Below are 17809 nucleotides of genomic sequence, written 5' to 3' on the forward strand. Positions count from 1 at the left end.
ACATAACTATAGTCTTAGACCAGTTGAGTAGTCAGATATTGATGAGCATTTGTTAGTTAGTGTGATTGTCTGGGGGAGAGACGTCGATGAGTTCTGGAGGAAAAGTAATACATCATCAGCATAAAGACTTATGTTCTATATTTTTTTTTGTGTGTAGATTCATAAGGGTTCAATAAAAACAGCAAAAAGTGAAGGAAAAAGTGGGCAGCCCTGCCTGGTGCCTCTCTGCAAACGGTAGCTTGGAGAAGTTTGATCATTGGTCTTCACACATGCATTTGGGTTGTTATATAATATCTTTATCCAATCTATGAAAGATGACCCAAACCCAAATTTGTATAATGTTGTAAATAAAAATTTCCAGTTTACTCTGTCAAATGCTTTTTCTGCATCTAAGGAAATGACTGTGGATTCCAGATTATGTAGAGTAGAATTATCTATGGTGTTAATTAATCTACACATGTTAGTAGAGGAATGTCTACCTTTAATAAAGCCCGATTGGTCAGGATGTATTATTAGAGGGGTTATTTTTTCTATCCTTCTGGCCAGAGCTTTGCTGATTTAATTTAAGACTCACATTTATTAATGAAATTGGACGGTAACTGGATGGAAGTGTCAGGTCTTTTCCTGGTTTTAATAGTAGAGTAATATTAGCTAAGTTCATATTTGAAGTTAGATTTTGTTTTTCCTTTCTTTCTAATATATTGTAGAAAGTGGGTGCCAGCATTGTCCAGAATTCTTTGTAGAATTCTGCTGGGTAACCATCTGGACCTGGAGCTTTATTGTTGGGCATATGCTGGAGAGCTTCATGGAGTTCGCCGACTGAAAGGGGTGAATCCAAGACCATTTTATTTTCATGTTTTAATTTTGGAAGATTGATGCTACTAAGAAATTTATCAATATTCTCATCTGTTGTGTTTAGTTGTGATTTATATAATGTTTTATAGGAATCTCTAAAAGTGTTATTTATCTTGTCAGGGTTGTGGCTGATGTTTCCTTCTGGATCTCTGACAGAGGAGATGGTTGTTTTCTCCTTGTTTGTTTTTAACTGATTAGCCAGTAACCTTCCAGATTTCTTGCCATTTTCAAAGTTCTCCAACGAAGTCTTTGCACCAAGAATTGTTTTTTTTTATTTATTATTTTGTTAAGTTCAAGTTTAGCTTTCGATATATCATTCAGTATGTGTTCTTCTGGGGACACATGGTAAGCGTTCACTAAGGATTTAATTCTGAGTTCTAACTCTGAAATTCTCAAAGTTTCCTTCTTTTTTATGGGAAGACAAGGAAATTATTTTCCCTCTTATTCCTGCTTTTCATGCTTCCCAAAGAACACACGTTGACGTTTCTGGCATGCCGTTGTTTTCTAGATATAAGGACCATTCTTTTTTAAAGTAGCTGATAAACTCGGGATCTTTAAGTAATGACGTATTAAACCTCCAGTTTCTAGTTGCTGGTTTATTGTTCTATGGTAATGGGATGAATTCTGATTTCTGACATGTCATTCATCAGTGAGCTGCTAGTTAAGAAATAATCTAATCTAGAATAGGAATGGTGAACTGAAGAGAAGAAGGTGTATTCTCTTAGTGTGGGATGGTGAGAGCACCAAGCATCACAAAGACCAAAATCCTTCATGTACTGTTTTACAGTTTCTGAGGATTTCCAGACTTGATGAGCTCCTGTGGTACCGTGTTTGTCCAATATAATGTTAAAGTCTCCTCCTATAATTATTCTGAGTGACCATAGAGTGAGGTGTAGAGGGAGTGAAAGAAGGAGGGATCATCAACATTTGGACCAGATATATTTACAATACATAACTTAACATTTTGAATAGATAATGTAATTATTATAAATCTGCCTTACAAAAGATTCATTTCATCAAACAGTTTCCTGAACCAACAGACTGTTGACAACTCACTGTCAAACTAAGATTTGTTTATTTTTACATGTCCCTGTTATGTCATTTCTATGGTGAAAGAGAACAGCATCTCAGTTCCTCCGTATGTTTTCGACATATGGTAATTTGGCAATAAAAGTATTTGAGTCTTTGAAATCAGGTGATGCCACTGAAAGACCTGAAAGAAGAATTAATATTCTGTATTAATATCAATCTAAATGAGAGCATGGCATTGACTTAGCATAATGGAATTCAGAAATATAACTTGACTGGATCCCTGTTACCTTCAGAACTGCCTTAATTCTTAGTGTCATAGATAGAACAAGGTGGTGGAAACACTCCTCAGAGATTTTGCTCCATATTGACATGACAGCATCACACAGTTGCTGCAGGTTTGTCGGCTGCATCCATGATGAGAATCTCCCGTTCCACCACATCCCAAAGCTGCTCTACTGGACTGAGATCTGGTGACTGTGGAGGCCGTTGGAGTCCAGTGAACTCATTGTCATGTTCTAGAAAGCAGGTGGAGATGATCTGAGCTTTGTGACATGGTGCATTATCCTGCTGAAAGTAGTCATTAGAAGATGCTACACTGTGCTCATAAAGGGATGGACATGGTCAGCAACAATATTCAGGTAGGCTGTGGTGGTTAAACCAGGCCACATTGCTATAAAAAGGCCCAAAGTGGGCCAAGAGAATATCCCCCACACCATGACACCAGCAGCAGCTTCAACTGTTGATACAAGTCTGGATGGATCCAGGTTTTCATGATGTTTCCACCAAATTCTGAGCCTAGCATCTGAATGTGGAGCTGAAATGGAGACTCATCAGACCAGCAACGTTTCTCCATCTTCTATTGTCCAGTGTTGGTGAGTGTGTGTGAATTGTAGCCTCAGTTTGCTGTTCTTAGCTGACAGGAGGCACCCGGTGTGGTCTTCTGCTGCTGTAGCCCATCTGCTTCAAGGCTGGACGTGTTGTGTGTTCAGAGATGCTGTTCTGCATATCTTGGTGGGAACCAGTGCTTATTGGACTTCCTGTTGTCTTTCTATCATCTCCAACCAGTCTGCCCATTCTCCTCTGACATCAACAAGACATTCTGGTCCAGACAACTGCTGCTTACTGGATATTTTCTCTTCTTCAGACCATTCTCTGTAAACCCTAGAGATGGTTGTGTGTGAAAATCCCAGTAGATCAGCAGTTTCTGAAACACTCACACCAACAACCATGCTACACTCAAAGTCTCTTAAATCCCCTTTCTTCCTCATTCTAATGCTCAGCTTGAGCTTTATCAACTTGTCTTCACCATGTCTACATGACTAAATATATTGAGTTGCTGCCATGTGATTGGCTCATCAGATATTGTGTTAACAAGCTATTGAAGAGGTGGGCCTGATAAATTGAGCACGGATTTTGTCTGGATATTGCTATTAGCACAGCTTCCATGAAAAAAAATGACTTAATTTCTGAAGAAGCTGCAGCTTCATATCAGACTATATCTGGATCATATAGAGCTTTATTTAGCTGCACAGCATGTGATTTACTGTTAGGCTATAATGGGCTTTAAGAGGTCAAACAATAGTTTTGTTTGGCTGGCATACTTTCTCATTTCACCTAAGAGTCTTTGACATAGAATTGAAATGCATAGAGGAATACATAGGCAGAAGATGATCATTTAATCAAGAAAATCCTGTACTTTTAAGTCTTTCTTGCAATCAGAAAGACAGTTGCTTTCATTTTGCTACAGAACCCTTTAATTTCTATAATTCTGAAAGGTGCTCTGAAAATGCAGCGAGTTCTTGTGAGTCACTGTGATTGATATAATGAGTGAAAGAGGAAGATTAAACAGAAACGACGCATTTCAAAAGACAACCTCAGTACTGCTAGTGAAGTTTAAGCTGTCAAGGTTTCATATCAAGAACAAATAACAAAGCAACAGAGATTGATTTTCTAATAAACCAAGATATTTCTGGTTAAAGTCACTGTACTGTGACCTCTCATTTAAGCTGCCACATGCAGTAGATGTCCTCTGTGTTTTTGTTTTCCTCCTGCTCATTTCTTCAGCCTTCTTGATACAGAAGAGCTTTGTAAACCTTTGTGTTTTAACCTGCTTTTTTTGTTTGATGAGATGAGGGGTCAGGTTAACTGTTGTTTCACATTTGTTGTGGAATTAGCTTTCAATTCAGAGATTTGTGGGGCATCTTTACAGCAGCATTGCCTAAGAAGATGTGAAAGAAGAGGAAAGGGGAGAGAGCATCGACGGAGACAGATAGCTAGAAGATGGGAGAGTAAATGTGATGGCACACTGTGAGAGGGTGGACGGAGGGCTAGAAGACGAGATGGAACAGACTAGATGGGAGAGTAGGAGAGTAATAGAGATTGGGATTGGCATAAGGGAAGATGAGACTGAAAGAGGAGGTTAGACAGATGATAAGAGTAATAGCTGAGACAAAATGAAAGACAGTGAGGAAGGCTGGGCAAGTCGCTAAGGCTTCACTAATTGCCACTCCAAAAAAAAGGGGGAGAGGGCTTTTTCCAAAATACGGTCATGCTGGTCTGTTCTTTGAATCAGATCTCTGTTCCTGCCCCTCCTCCTTCCGCCGCTGTCTAGACAAGAGCAGAACAAGCTGTTCTTGTTATGGGAGGAAGAGGAGAAAATGTGCAGTGTCATTAGGCCGCTCGCTGGCAGCCGGGCGAATCGGAAGGCCTGCAAGGTGTTTGTTCCACTCTGCACCATACATCATAGGTATGAGCTGCTGAAGTTTGTTGGGGTTCATTAACTACATCAAAGACAAAACAGCTCCCTCTCCTCCTAACATTAATGAATTAGCTTAAAAAGTTTTTTTTCTCCCATGCTTTCATCTCTCATCTATAGACAATCAGAGAATAAAGAAGTGAGATGTGAAGAATCTGGCTGAAACATGATTACAATACCAAAATAGACCTGTGCAATCACATTAAGTAATGAGTTTGGCACAGGTGTCAAAGCTGATTTGTTACTGAGACAAAGACATCGTGTATTTGAATTTTTCAGTAGGAATCGTGTAAATACATCCAATTCTCTCAGTCTCACGTACAGTCCAGAAATGAAGCTTAACCCATTTGTGAGACTAAATATGGATGTTTTTTTGTTTCATTTGATGTTTTCAGAGGAAATTTTGTAACTAAACTAATTACATTTTATTACCTTTTAGAAGCAAAAGGAGAAGCACAATTGTTTGGTAGCATTGATTTTTCTGTAAAATACAGCAAGTAAGACACTTCAATCAAGACTTTGAAGGGAGCAATTCAAGGAAAATACTTTCATTTAAATGTTCTTCATACATTCAGGTTTTTGAAGTCACTACCAAATAAAATACTCAGCTAAAAACACAACTCTGGGATTTTGTTCTTGGCCCACCACATCTGAGAATATGTCCTTCAGTGAGCCCGGCAGATTTACAGATTTACTTTAAAGTTACATGCAGAGCCCGTCTGGTGACATTGGTAGAAATATATGAATCCCAGGCCACCCGTTATAAAGTCATGGCTTCTCAAGGCATCAGAGCACTTTACATTGAATTGATTATTCATTTAGTCCACATTGGTGGAGGTAAGCTATGTAGCCACAGATGCCGTGAGGCAGACTGGTGGAAACGTGGCAGCCAAACTGAGCCAATCACTTCTCCAACCATCACTGGTAGTATCACTACGATGTTGACACTGGTGGCTTAATTGTCGTGCTCGAGGACACAATGACAGATTGACTGGGAAGAAGCAGACGACCAGCTCTACCGCCCTAGCCACTGCCTACCTGAACAGTTTGCTACTAAACAACAAAGAATTCAGACAGGGCTCCAGACTGCGACCAAATGGTCGCATTTTGCAACTAAAATGTGAGACAGTTTGAGTGAATTTTTCATCTACTCGCGCAATGGAGCCCAATACATTTGACGGTCTTTTTCTTGTATCAGTCATAACTGAATTAAATTTGTCACTAACAAACTTCTGCTTCCCTCTTCAGCCCAGTAGTTTACAGTAATGCACAAATTAGCTGCTGGTTTGCCGACTCAAACTAACTTCAATACGAGACAAGGAGACAAATACTAATGTGCGTGTGAGCGGGGACGAACGAGCACTGTGATTGGCTTATGTGTGGAAAGAGGCGGGTCTTGGGGGAATTTATTATTCCTCAGTGTTGCCAACTTAGCAACTTCGTCGCTATATTTAGCGAGTTTTCAGACCCCTCTTGCGGCTTTTTTTTTTAAGCGACTAACGACAAATCTAGCGACTTTTTCTGGTATTATTGGAGACTTTTGAAGACTGACTTGAATGAATGTAGTTTACTCTTGTCAATGAGTAGCGGTGCTGTGCAGACCCCTCCCGTCGACTGAGGAGCTCCCAGCTGTATTCAGAGCAGACGACGTTCACCTCTGTTTCATGACCAGGCTGAAAATGAAACGTACAAAACTGCTGCTGGAGGATCCTGCGCTGGCTTACCGTCAGAGTAATGTCTATTAATGGAGAGTGTGGACAAAAATATTTAAAAAGTTTAAAGTGTTGTGAAATGTTCCAGACTCTTAATTAAAAACCAAAATACACTTAAAAAACTGAACTAAAAAAAAAGAAAATATTGACAGAATTATTATTTTATTTTATTTATTTTGCTGTTCTAAACATTTTTAGATTGTCTTTTTATCAATTTTTGCCTTTCCCACTACATCCCTCTTTATGGCAGCATCCATTACAGCTATATGTACCAGGCTGATTATGCTATTTAGCGACTTCTAGTGACTTGTAGGACAGCCAATAGCAGCTTTTCTTACTGAGGAGTCGGGAACAGTGGCTGGAGAGGAGTATCAGTCTCTGAAGCTGTTTATTACCAGGAACTACATGAACCAGTCATACCATGTCCTGTGGGGGGATGATGGGGACGAAGTTGCCATTGTGCTTCGACTACAAAGTGAAAATCAAATCAAATCTGATTTGATTTGATTTGACAAGTTCTATGTCTACTAGTTTTGTATTGGTGCAGCCAGTAAGATTTTTTTTTTTTATGTCAACTGCTGCACAATAAAATGTGAATTGTAAACATTGTAATTTCTGAATTTATTGTTCAAGTATTTATCACTAATACAGTGAAAATGAGAGGAAATGTGAATATTTGCTATGCAAGGTGATTTCAGTGTGCGCCCCTAAATTTTCTGCTTGCGCTCCTAAAAATTTAAGTTAGGGGCCGCTGTGTTCCTTGTAAAAAAAAGTTAGTCTGGAGCCCTGTTAGAATTTGAGTTTACTGCAACTCCTGCCAGCTGATATTGAGCTTTAATTTACCATTTTTCTAGAAAAACATTTAATGAGTGCAAGCCACTCTCTGCTCATCCATCCTGTCCACTTCTCCCAATGCTTTATTACCCATCCCTGTTCTGACACCTTTTTTGTTTTGCTAAATAGTGGAGGTTGTTTTTCTTCTGTGTGCTTAAAGAGTCTGAGAAAAACATATTTTTGTTTTGTTTTTTGGGGGGTTTTTTTGCACTGAGAAGAAAGAAGTAGGTAAAAACATATCCATGGAGATGACATGAGGTGAGCATGCCTCTACCACGCTGTTATTATTTCTTAAAGTCTGTATGAGTTTTAATTACATATTACATTATGATTATGTTGGCAGTGATGGATTGGAGCTTATTCACCACTGAGATTTTCTGCTTTCACTTGAGGCTATGTGGTCCGAGGGTTTTTAGCAGCCCTGTAGAAAATTAAGTGCACCTAGTGTGCAAATTAAAAACTACAATGGGAGAAGAAATTCACACACACATCCACATGCTATGACTATTGTTCAGTTTCCACAACATGTCAGAAGTCTTAATTGGAAACAGGATTAAAGTTAGAAAAACGGCAAGAGCACATTAGGCAGGGCCGCTGCCACTGCCAGCCATGTGGGTGCCCTAAGCACAACTTCTTTGTTGTGTTTAGGGCACAACAATAAAGTTAAAAAAAAAAAAAAAAGAAAAACTTTTGCATTAACAATGCCACCAAACATTTCATAGATAAATAAAATCAAAATAAAATGATGAAAACAATTATAAAAAAAAAGGAAAGAAAGATCAGTGTAAAGTCTGAGCACCTTGTCTGTCAAACTTGAGTTTGAAGTAAAATCAAACAGAAGAGACCACCAGAAGATTGGTGGGTGGGACAGGCTCTAATCGCCTATGTTACTAATAATTATTAATACAGTATCAATATATTAATTTTGTATTATTTCTCTGGATCGACATAGAAATAAAGTTGATGTTTCTATAGACAGACTGTGACATGTTACATGTAACCATCATGTTAAGTTTGTTACTGTGGTTACAGAATCAGCTCAGCTGAGGTAAAATGTTCTGTTACTGGAGTAGTGACATTTACAGAATGTCATTGAACATGTCAAAAGCTCAATCAGTGCGGTGAAGGATGTGTCTTATCTGTGATTGGCTGGAAGTTAAGGGGCCTCATGCATCATGTATGTGTGTGGACAGACGACGGAATAAGTTGGTACGGCTAAAGTTACAGCTGTTAACGACTAATGGCAGAGCTTGTTTGTTTGTTTGTTTTTGCCGTTGTTGTGGCCCACAGCAGTGTGTGTTCCTGTTAATACATCGTCAACAACACTGTAAAACATGTCGCGGTTCAGGAGGCGGTAAAATTTGTAACTTCAGATATGTCCTGATTATAATTATGATCATTAAAAAAAAGAAAGAAAAGAAAACAAAAAAATAATCATAACTCTAAACCAGGGATAGAGAAAGAAAAAAGAACCACAAGTTAATGACAATAACGTTGTCTTTGTAGATAAAACATAAACTTAAACATTAGGAACAACAAGGAAGCTGCAGTCTGAGCGTGAAGTGCTCTGTTGGGAAAACTGGACATCTTTCAGGCTAACAATGGAGGCTAGTTTGGTCACTAAGGGCTTTACATTTGAGGAGAATAAATTTAAATTCTATTCATTGGAAGCCAATGAAGAAGAGCGTTCTCATCAAGAATTTAGACAGTCCTGGGGCAAAGAGGGAGTTCAACCCAGTATAAGCAAGGTTGACTGAATGAAGGGGCCAGTAAAGATCTAAATACATAATTATTTAATGACAATGTCCTTTCCTTGTGTTCATGTTTTAAGAATATTTTGTGATTATTCTTTTCTTTTCTCATAGAAATTAATATTAAATTGATTAGTTGATGTTTCTTCTATAAAGTCTTTGTTGCCATTTTATAATAAATTTTCATTTTCATTTCTTCTCTGCATTTATGTAAAAATCTTACATCAAACAGAAGAATGTGAAAGGTTTAGAGACGAAATATAGCAACAAGTACAGATAAATGTCCCCCTTTAAAGTATTTCAGCTGATATTTCCGCTCTATCTAATAAAAGGAGCATACTATTGACTGCCATCTACACATCCATGCATTATAAATACAAGCAAACTTTGCCTTCCTCTTAAGCTCTTCTTTCATTTTTTGTTTCCATGACCGCATATTGACTCGTAATCATTCAAGGTTCATATTTCTGCTCCTCTCTGTGGAGCTTTTGACGTGTTGGAGTCGTGGCTTCCCTTCACCACACACATCACGCTGGAGGCCACTCTAACACGGCCTTGCTTTCCAGTGCATCAAACACTTTCTTGTTGCTATTCTCCCTTATTATGATTAAAGTTTTGCATGATTATTTACACACACATTCATGGGTTTGAGGTTTTCCATTCAACAGATAGTGCTAATCAGACATATTAGTATTTAGAGGGAAAGCATTTTGGTAATAACCGTGACAGGAGCACATTATGGTTTTGGGCTGCAGCACATCAAAGGCTTGTTTGAAAGAGGTGTTTATTTGATTGCTGTTTTTTTCTTTCTCTTTTTTTATCTGACCTTGTTTTTTGTGTGAACACAACACATTAACTCTGCTTTGTGTTTGAGTTTACAGGTAACCTTGCACATTCGGAGGAGCAGATAACAGGCAGAATTTCAAATAACAGTCATGAGCATTTTGCAGTTTTTCGGAGCTTTTTAAAACATGCCTGCATGAAGTGCAGCAACACTGCTTTGTGTGTGTGTGTGTGTGTGTGTGTGGGTGGGTGGGTGTACTTTTGTAAACGTTTTGTATCAAAATGGTGTTTTTCAGATTCTCCGTTATTTAATTGTTTTAAACATTTCAGCGTCTCTGCTGCAGAGAAATTCAGTTATAGTTGTTCAAAGACAGCGATGACTTCAGGACCCTAAATAAGCAGAACATTTTGTTCTGTTTGGATGCTAAATGCAGCATCAGCCTCGATGCTCGGGCTTCGCCCTGCTCACAGAACAAAATGTTTGGAACAGTTGTGCTTATAAATGTTTCCTATCTTCTTGCCTCCCCCCTCCCCTCATTCCCTGTTTGTACAGAGTGCAAGTTCCACTGCACCAATGGGAATTGCTTGCGTCTGGGCTCGCTGATCTGCAACCAGCTGAATAACTGTGGGGACAACAGCGATGAGGAGAACTGCCCCGTGGTCACCCAGCACCCTCCACCGGGCATCTTCAGCTGTGAGTGCTGCAGGATGCAGTTACACCTCCGTTCTTCTCTGTGTGTCATCTCACACCAGCAAAGTACACTATACCTGCTTTTCATTCTTCCTTCATCCCCCTCTTTACAGTCTTCACTGAGCAGATAAAATGAGGATACTTTCTGGTGTTCATGGAGAACTTTTCATGCAGTGTATACCACATTTTACCAGACTTGAAATGTGCTGCTTTTCATTGACCTTGTGAAGGTCACCTGCTTCTCTAAAAGCATAGACGAGATTGTATTCTGAGATGGTTTCCATTCCTTTAGACAGAGGGCAGTGATTTCTGAAGGATTTGAGTCTAAAATGCTTGCAAGCATTGTTGTTTTACTCAATTTTATAAATGTCTGGATTAATTTGCATTTCCTGAGCAGCAGCTGTTCCAGTGCTTTGCTTGTTTTTGCAAAAGATGCCTTCAGGACTAATGTAAGGCTGTTGGTCATTTGCATTCTGGAAGTTCTCAGAGCCTAGCATGCACCCCTTTCTTAAAGAAATGGTTATATAAACTTCAATGCAAAGGTGCAAGACATGAGTAAATTACAAACTGTTAAAGCCTTGAACTGGTTGCCCAGTTGTCTCGTGGTTGTTTTCACCTTTTTTAAAATTGGTATTACTTCCCAATTTATCTCAGATGAGGGAAGTTGATGTCATATTTTTATCCTTAATTTCTTTTCTGACTTTGATACAGCCTGCTATCACTCAAAATCCAACCTAGTGGACTACATCTGGTGCCTCATTGAAACTGAACATAGTTAGGGTGCATTCACATCAGCCTTTTTGATTCGAATCGTAGTCCGCTTGCTCGGAAAGTCAGCTGTGTTTAGGGTATTGTGAATGTGCAAACTAATTCTGATTCAAATCAAAGAAGTGGACTCGTCCACATACAGGTCTTGATCTGTTTCTAGTGGACCAAATACGGGAAGTGGACTAGAAAACAAACCAAACCAATAACAACCAAAACATACACGCGTCTGTGCATCAGCTCAGGACAGGAGAAATGTCTCGCGGACAGAAATGGAAGAATTCGGTAAAAGTTCTGATAGAATTCTGATCTGATCGCTAGGATCAATGCAACTCCATGTTTCTCTGTTATGTACTAGAAACAGAAGTTGTTCTGCATTAACCAATAGATGAACGAGTTTTCTTCTTTGTTGTGTGTCTCATCTTCTCCTTGAGTAATTCTTGGTGCCACTAGATGTCAGTAATTCTTGCACACTGTACCTTTAAATTAAATTGGACTTGGAATGGACTTGTACTTATACAGCGCTTTTCCAGTCAGTTTTGACCACTCAAAGCGCTTTACACTTCTTGTCACATTCACCCATTCACACACGCACATTCACACCCCGATAGGCAACGTGGGGTTAAGGGTCTTGCCCAAGGACACTCCGGCATGTAGTCAGTGGAAGCCTGGAATCAATCCGCCTACCTTCTGGTCGAAAGACGACTGCTCTTCCTCCTGAGCTACAGCCGCCCCATTAAAAGAATATTATTTTCCTAAGGGGAAATTATCATCTTGTTGTAATAGTAGTTCATTATTCCATGAGAGATGGCTGCTGGCAGGAATGATTTCCTGGATCCTTCTGTGTTGCAGTGGAAATGAAGAAGCCTCTGACTGAACTGTGTTGTGCAGAAGGTTGTCAAAATTTTCAATCATGTTCATCACCTTGTGCAGCATTCCTCTCTGAACAATCAGCTCCAGCAGCACCCCCCAGAGTTATCCCCAGCACAAAACCAGACTCCTGCAGTTTGTTCAGTTTCTTCTTTAAGTCTCTGGCTCAGATGCTTCTTCCCAAACAGATAGCCACTTAGCAGGTTGAACTTTCCACAGCAGATTTATAGAAGATGTAACATCTTAGTACAGACGCTAAAGGCTTTTCTTCTAGAAGTAGAGTCTGTCCCTTCTTGCTGACAGCCTCTGTTCTGCATCTCTAGTTTAACTCTCTGGTACATTTGTCATTTTGATTGCTGAGATTGCCGTTGCTATTAGAAGATTGCCATTTTGTAAAAAAATATATTAACTGAGAAGAATTACTGTTGCAGTTACTGTTTACAGGATTTTTCGTTCATTAAGTTCCAGTTTCTACACCTTTCGACATATGCATGTAGGTTTGTCTTGAATCAAGCTTTCATGAGCACCACCTCTCCACCACTCCAGCACTAGCCACCTCCTTCCACCCACCCCCATCCCCCAGACTGCTGAGCACAACTGTCCAGGGAGTGAGATGAGAGTGTTCCCTCCACTTGTCAGGATCAATGGAAACACAGAGGAGGAGAGAGAGGGGGAGATGGAGGTAAAGATTCAAAGATAGGGATGCAGAGGGAGGGATGCAGAGAGGGAAGGAGAGGGTGAAGGACACCAATGGGCTCCGATGGCTGTCTGCCAGGCCACTTTGATGTGTGGCGGCGTTCTCTTTCAACAACTTTTAGGAAGAGAGGGAAAACTTTTTACAGCAGCACTTTCATCCTTGGCTCAGAGTGTGTATGAGCATTTTTGTGTTTGTGTGTGTATATGTGGTGGGCTCCTTACCTTCTCCTCCATCTCATCCTCTCATCTCACCCTCCTTCATTCACTCCCCCGCCTCTCACCTCCATCCCTCAAATGCTTTTCACCTCTCCAACCTTGTTGTTTTGTGAATTCATCTCACTTATTTTCTCTCTCTCTCTCTCTCTCTCTCTCTCTCTCTCTCTCTGTCTACCTCTGTAGTGCTTCACAAAGCACAGGGAGAAAACTTTTTTTTGGTGGGGGGGTGGGGTTGTAGCGAGCCTCATTTCCAATGGATAGAATCCTGAGCTGGGTACTTAAAATATTTAGCTGTCTAGGGCGAATGTTAATGTAAGTGTCTGCGGCTGGTGTTATGGGAAAGCTGTACAATGATTGTAATTTTCTGAGCCAGTGCACATTTTCTGGTGATGCCTGAGAGACACGGTGGGAGCGAGGGATTGATGGAAGCAGAGAGAAACAGAAAGAAAAGGGAGAGATTGCCAAAAAAAGACCGGCAGGGGACTGAAAAAAAGTGCAGACAGGCTCAGAGGGAGAGACAAAAAAAAAGGACTGGGAAAGGAGACGGGGGCTAAACAGCAGCATGAGAAGTGGATAGACAGAAAGAGAGAGGGATGAGACAGAGAAAGGCAGGAAGGGAAAGGAGAGGGACATAGAAAATGTTTCTGTGGTAATGGAGTTTGCCATCCTGTTGCTGCCGCTGGCTGTTGCCGTGGCAGTGGCAGACAGATGGATCATGAATACCGTCTAGACACACTGCAGCCTGACGCCCCACATCTCACTCCCTGCACCTCCTTCTCTCCTCTTCTCCCTCTCCTTCCGTCATCTCCTCTACTCATTCCTGTGTTCTCCTCCCTCACAACTACTCTCAGCTGTTTTATTAGTTTAGCATACAAATAAAAGGAGATTTAACCTAAAAGTACCAGTTTTAAAAACATAGCTGATGGACAGATAAAAAAAAGATGATTGACAGCGTTTGACATGACAGCATCACACAGTTGCTGCAGATTTGTCAGCTGCGCATCAATGATGACAATCTCCCGTTTGACCACATCCCAGTGGTGCTCTCTGTTTTTATTGGTTTCAACTTTACATTAACCCTTAAAACTCTGCTATATCGCTAGCATCCCAAGCTTTCACTTATAATGCCAACGGTTTCTCAGTGTGTAACTCTGAGGGCTAAATTGTGATGGAAAGCTTTGTTTTTCAGTCATTTATATCTCATCCTGGAGGTTTAAAATCCAGCTACAAAATATAGTATTTATTGTAGTATTTATTCTGAGACTATATCAAGGATCGCCAATTGGGCTAGTTTCCTGTGGGTTTTCAGTGTTTCCCTGCTGTAACACACCTGGTTGAAATGGTTCTCCAACAGCGTGTTGTCAAGTTCTGCAACTCATTTTTCAGGTGTGTTGCATCAGAGAAACATCAAAAACCTGTAGTACACTGACCCAAGAGGTCCAGAGTTGGTGATCCCTGCTCTGTAAAAATATCGCTCTCACTACTATGTTGATAAGAGACCTCTATTTTGACCCGTAAATTATGAGGAATCCACTTCCTGGTAAACTTTCCACTACGCTTAAACTGATGGTAATGTCCAATCAGGAGCAGCTAAAGATCAACTAGTGAGCAGAAAGTTTTATATATGTCTGTCAAGAACAGAATAACTCTCCTCTATGGCTGCAAAAAAGCCACAAAGACATTGTAAACATAAGGTGGCACCAAAAAGCAGCTGATTTGGAGTTGGTTTTGTGAGGATAGCAGGTAAATAGTACCATAAATAACTAAGTCAGGAAAAAGTGTAAATATGTAAAAAGTTTATGCTGTGTTTGTTTCAGTGCCAATAATATTTCTCCTGAAAGCCAAGACCTTGCAGACGAGAAAAAGCTTGGTCACAGTTGATCTGTGTGTTATTTCTACAATGTACTGTTAATAAATTGTTTTCTTGTTCTGGTTGATCTTTATGCTGCTAAATCCATTAATACTTTCACTTTAGATAATTTTAGGCTCATGATCTGAGAACTGAGACTGTCCTCAAAACATCATGTTTGAATGTTGACTGGGATAAAAAGGGGTTGAGGTTCTGCATGCATTTTATATATAAAAACATAGGCAGATCAAGAATAGCATAAAATGGCCTGGAGTTTGAAGGGTTTAAACAGGGGAATCTATCCACCGTGGTCAGTCCTAAACCATCTAAGTTTACTTTTAAATAGTCAAGATACAGTTTGATGATAATATCACATGAACGACTGATCTGAGAGAACCTGGCAGAACCTTCTCTGTCATAACGCCTGGATATTTTGTCCTAAATTTAGTTGGGTTTTGAAGCACCAAGACAGTACTACATAAAGACAATGAAGACTGTTAAAGGAGTCTCTAATTGTCATGGGAATAACTCAGTAATTGACTCACTAACTGCTATCTGAAGCACCGTTTTGCCCATGGAAAACCTTCAGGGAGAATATTTTTTGTAGTGTGTTCTGTTGCAGATCACAGGGTGAATGCTGCCATTTCCCTTCAGCCAGGCTTTTCTCACCTGTCTCGTTGGACCCTGTTGAAGAATAAGGAGTGGACAGGGAAGGAGACAAGAGCATGATTCGGATCGATGGTCAACTCTAGCTTAACCATTGATCCAAATCCAGTGAGAATAGTGCTTCAATAATATCCAGCAAGCCTAAAGGCTGGCCGATTGATTCCGTTTGTGTTGGAGATTCATAACTGTGAAGGCTCAATATTGACTACCAGGTCATTCCACGCTGTCTTGAGTGCCTTAGACGGCGCTGTTGTGTTCCACTTAGAACTTCACTTTTTTTCTTGACACTGCAGCATTTCTTGTCTTTTGACGGCATGGCTTTTCAATCTGAAAGAAAGTCACTGCTATATTGGAAGAAGAGCATCAAACCTTTGCCTCCTTTTCACTCTTGCATTTTATGAAGTATCAGAAACAAGATAACAGTTATTGAATTGTAGACTATAATATAATCATATGTAGTGAACTTACAAATCTGTGCTAAGAATCTGTTCCACCGTGTTCACCTTCTAGTCAGACATTTGATTATTTGCTTTTGTTCCTGGGAGAGTAGTTTGTATTGTGGTTTGAGATGATGGAGTAGAAATTGTTAAAGCCTCAAATCAAAACTGCAGCTAAAAGTTCTAGTGGTGTGTACAGATGCATTACTGTATCTAAATTTAATGGATCCATCATTATATATATCAAGCATCCCTTAAAGGAACTTTGTCCTTTTGAATGAGACATATTTTGGTATTATTTATTTATTCATTTACAATTCAATGCTAGTTACACATACAGCATTCACTCTCTACTCTGAACAGCCGAGGCTTGAACTAGGAGTCTTCTTACAGTGGATTAAAAGTGCTAACCACCACACCACAGTGCAGCCCAGGAAATCTGTAAGATCCAAATACCCACTTAAAGTCGTATATTGAGAATTTAACATTTCCAATGCAGCATCATCACAGGCGGTAAAGCCACAATCACTTTTATTAGTTAACAAACTGTTCTTTGACCTGGAAGTTTGTTAGATTTAAGATTCTACTTTGAGCTATCATCTTAATTTAGATCACATACACCACCAGAACCCCTTGGTTGAATTTACTTGAAAAGCTTTGTAGCTGGTTGCCTTAAGTTTTTAAGTTAACACAACATTTTTTACGGTGAGGAGGAAAAGCCACAGTCCCTTCTTAAATGAGACTGCAACCCTTTTTCAGAGCAGTCAAGGTTAATTCCACTGCCTTCTGTGATGTTGCCTTCAGGAAATCCAGAATCTTCAAATTTGACTCCAAAAAACCACCAAGAAGTTGGATTTCCTTGTTGGGAACATGGCTCTACTCTCTAAAGTTTATGAACCCTAACTTTCACATTTTAAGTCACTTCCCAGAGAAGTAGATTACAGAGTTGATGTTAAAGCTGTTCATTTGCTGTACTTGATCTAATTAACAGACAAAGCTCTGGTTGGACATTATCAGCTCATTTATATCTCATGTTAAGTGAATGTTATAACTACTGATGAGAATTGATGTTAACTGCAAAGCAAGAGGGCAAATATGGAGAAAGTTTATATTTCCAGTTTTTACATCCGATCTACAGAGGTGAAAAATAAATTGATTTTGAGGTTGATTTAATACTAAGATACAATAAATCCAGTATTATGCCAAATGTGTGGGTAAAAATTAAGATGAGGAGGCTGGATAAATCCATGCTGACCTCCTGTTCCAGCTGCTTTAATTATAAATGATTCACTGAACAACATATTGTCAAACCAGACATATTTTAAAAGTTTTTGAGTAGGTAGTCATTCTAAAGATCTAAGTACGCTCTCAAGGACAGAAAAAGTTTTTTTTCTTTATATATGGCCTTTAAACAAAACTTTCCATCTTGAGAAATTAACCTTCATCCTCCTTATCTTTTTATATTAGCTGCTTATGGCTTCTGCTTAGCAAAGGTTACACAGTTTGGCTTTAATAGCGTCATTTACTTTCTATTTATTAACTTTTGCTTTATCAGAAGCTGAAGGTGAAATCTCTTATGTGTTTAAAGTTTCAAGAAAACAAGTAGTTAATGATAAGCTGTGCATTGAGAAAGGTTAACTTATCTTACAAACTTCCAAATGGACTTTGTTCACTACATAAAATCACAGTTAAGTTTGCACATAGACCTGGCAAGTGTGTCCTGTGTTTCATTCATTCATATATATATATATATATATATATATATATATATATATATATATATATATATATATATATTTTTTTTTTTTTTTTTTTTTTTTAAGAAAAAAAAATCTTTTTACAAGGTCTGGAACAGAAAAAGGAAAAGGCTGAAGCCATTATTACCTATCCTGTACAA

At 39.2% G+C, this 17809-nt stretch overlaps 1 long non-coding RNA gene across 3 annotated transcripts in view; it reads left to right on the forward strand.

Annotated features, from left to right (window-relative positions):
• The window catches only part of LOC121642434, a 190544-nt gene that overhangs the window by 166140 nt on the left and 6595 nt on the right, over positions 1–17809 (forward strand). For 2 of the 3 annotated variants that reach the window (XR_006010880.1, XR_006010882.1), the window contains exon 4: positions 10276–10860. This is a non-coding gene — a long non-coding RNA (uncharacterized LOC121642434). Of the gene's footprint in view, positions 1–10275; positions 10861–17809 lie in introns of those variants that run through there. The other variant, XR_006010881.1, reaches the window with a different exon arrangement.

The sequence above is a fragment of the Melanotaenia boesemani genome, chromosome 6 (assembly GCF_017639745.1).
Source record: "Melanotaenia boesemani isolate fMelBoe1 chromosome 6, fMelBoe1.pri, whole genome shotgun sequence".
In the NCBI taxonomy this organism is placed as follows: Eukaryota; Metazoa; Chordata; class Actinopteri; order Atheriniformes; family Melanotaeniidae; genus Melanotaenia; species Melanotaenia boesemani.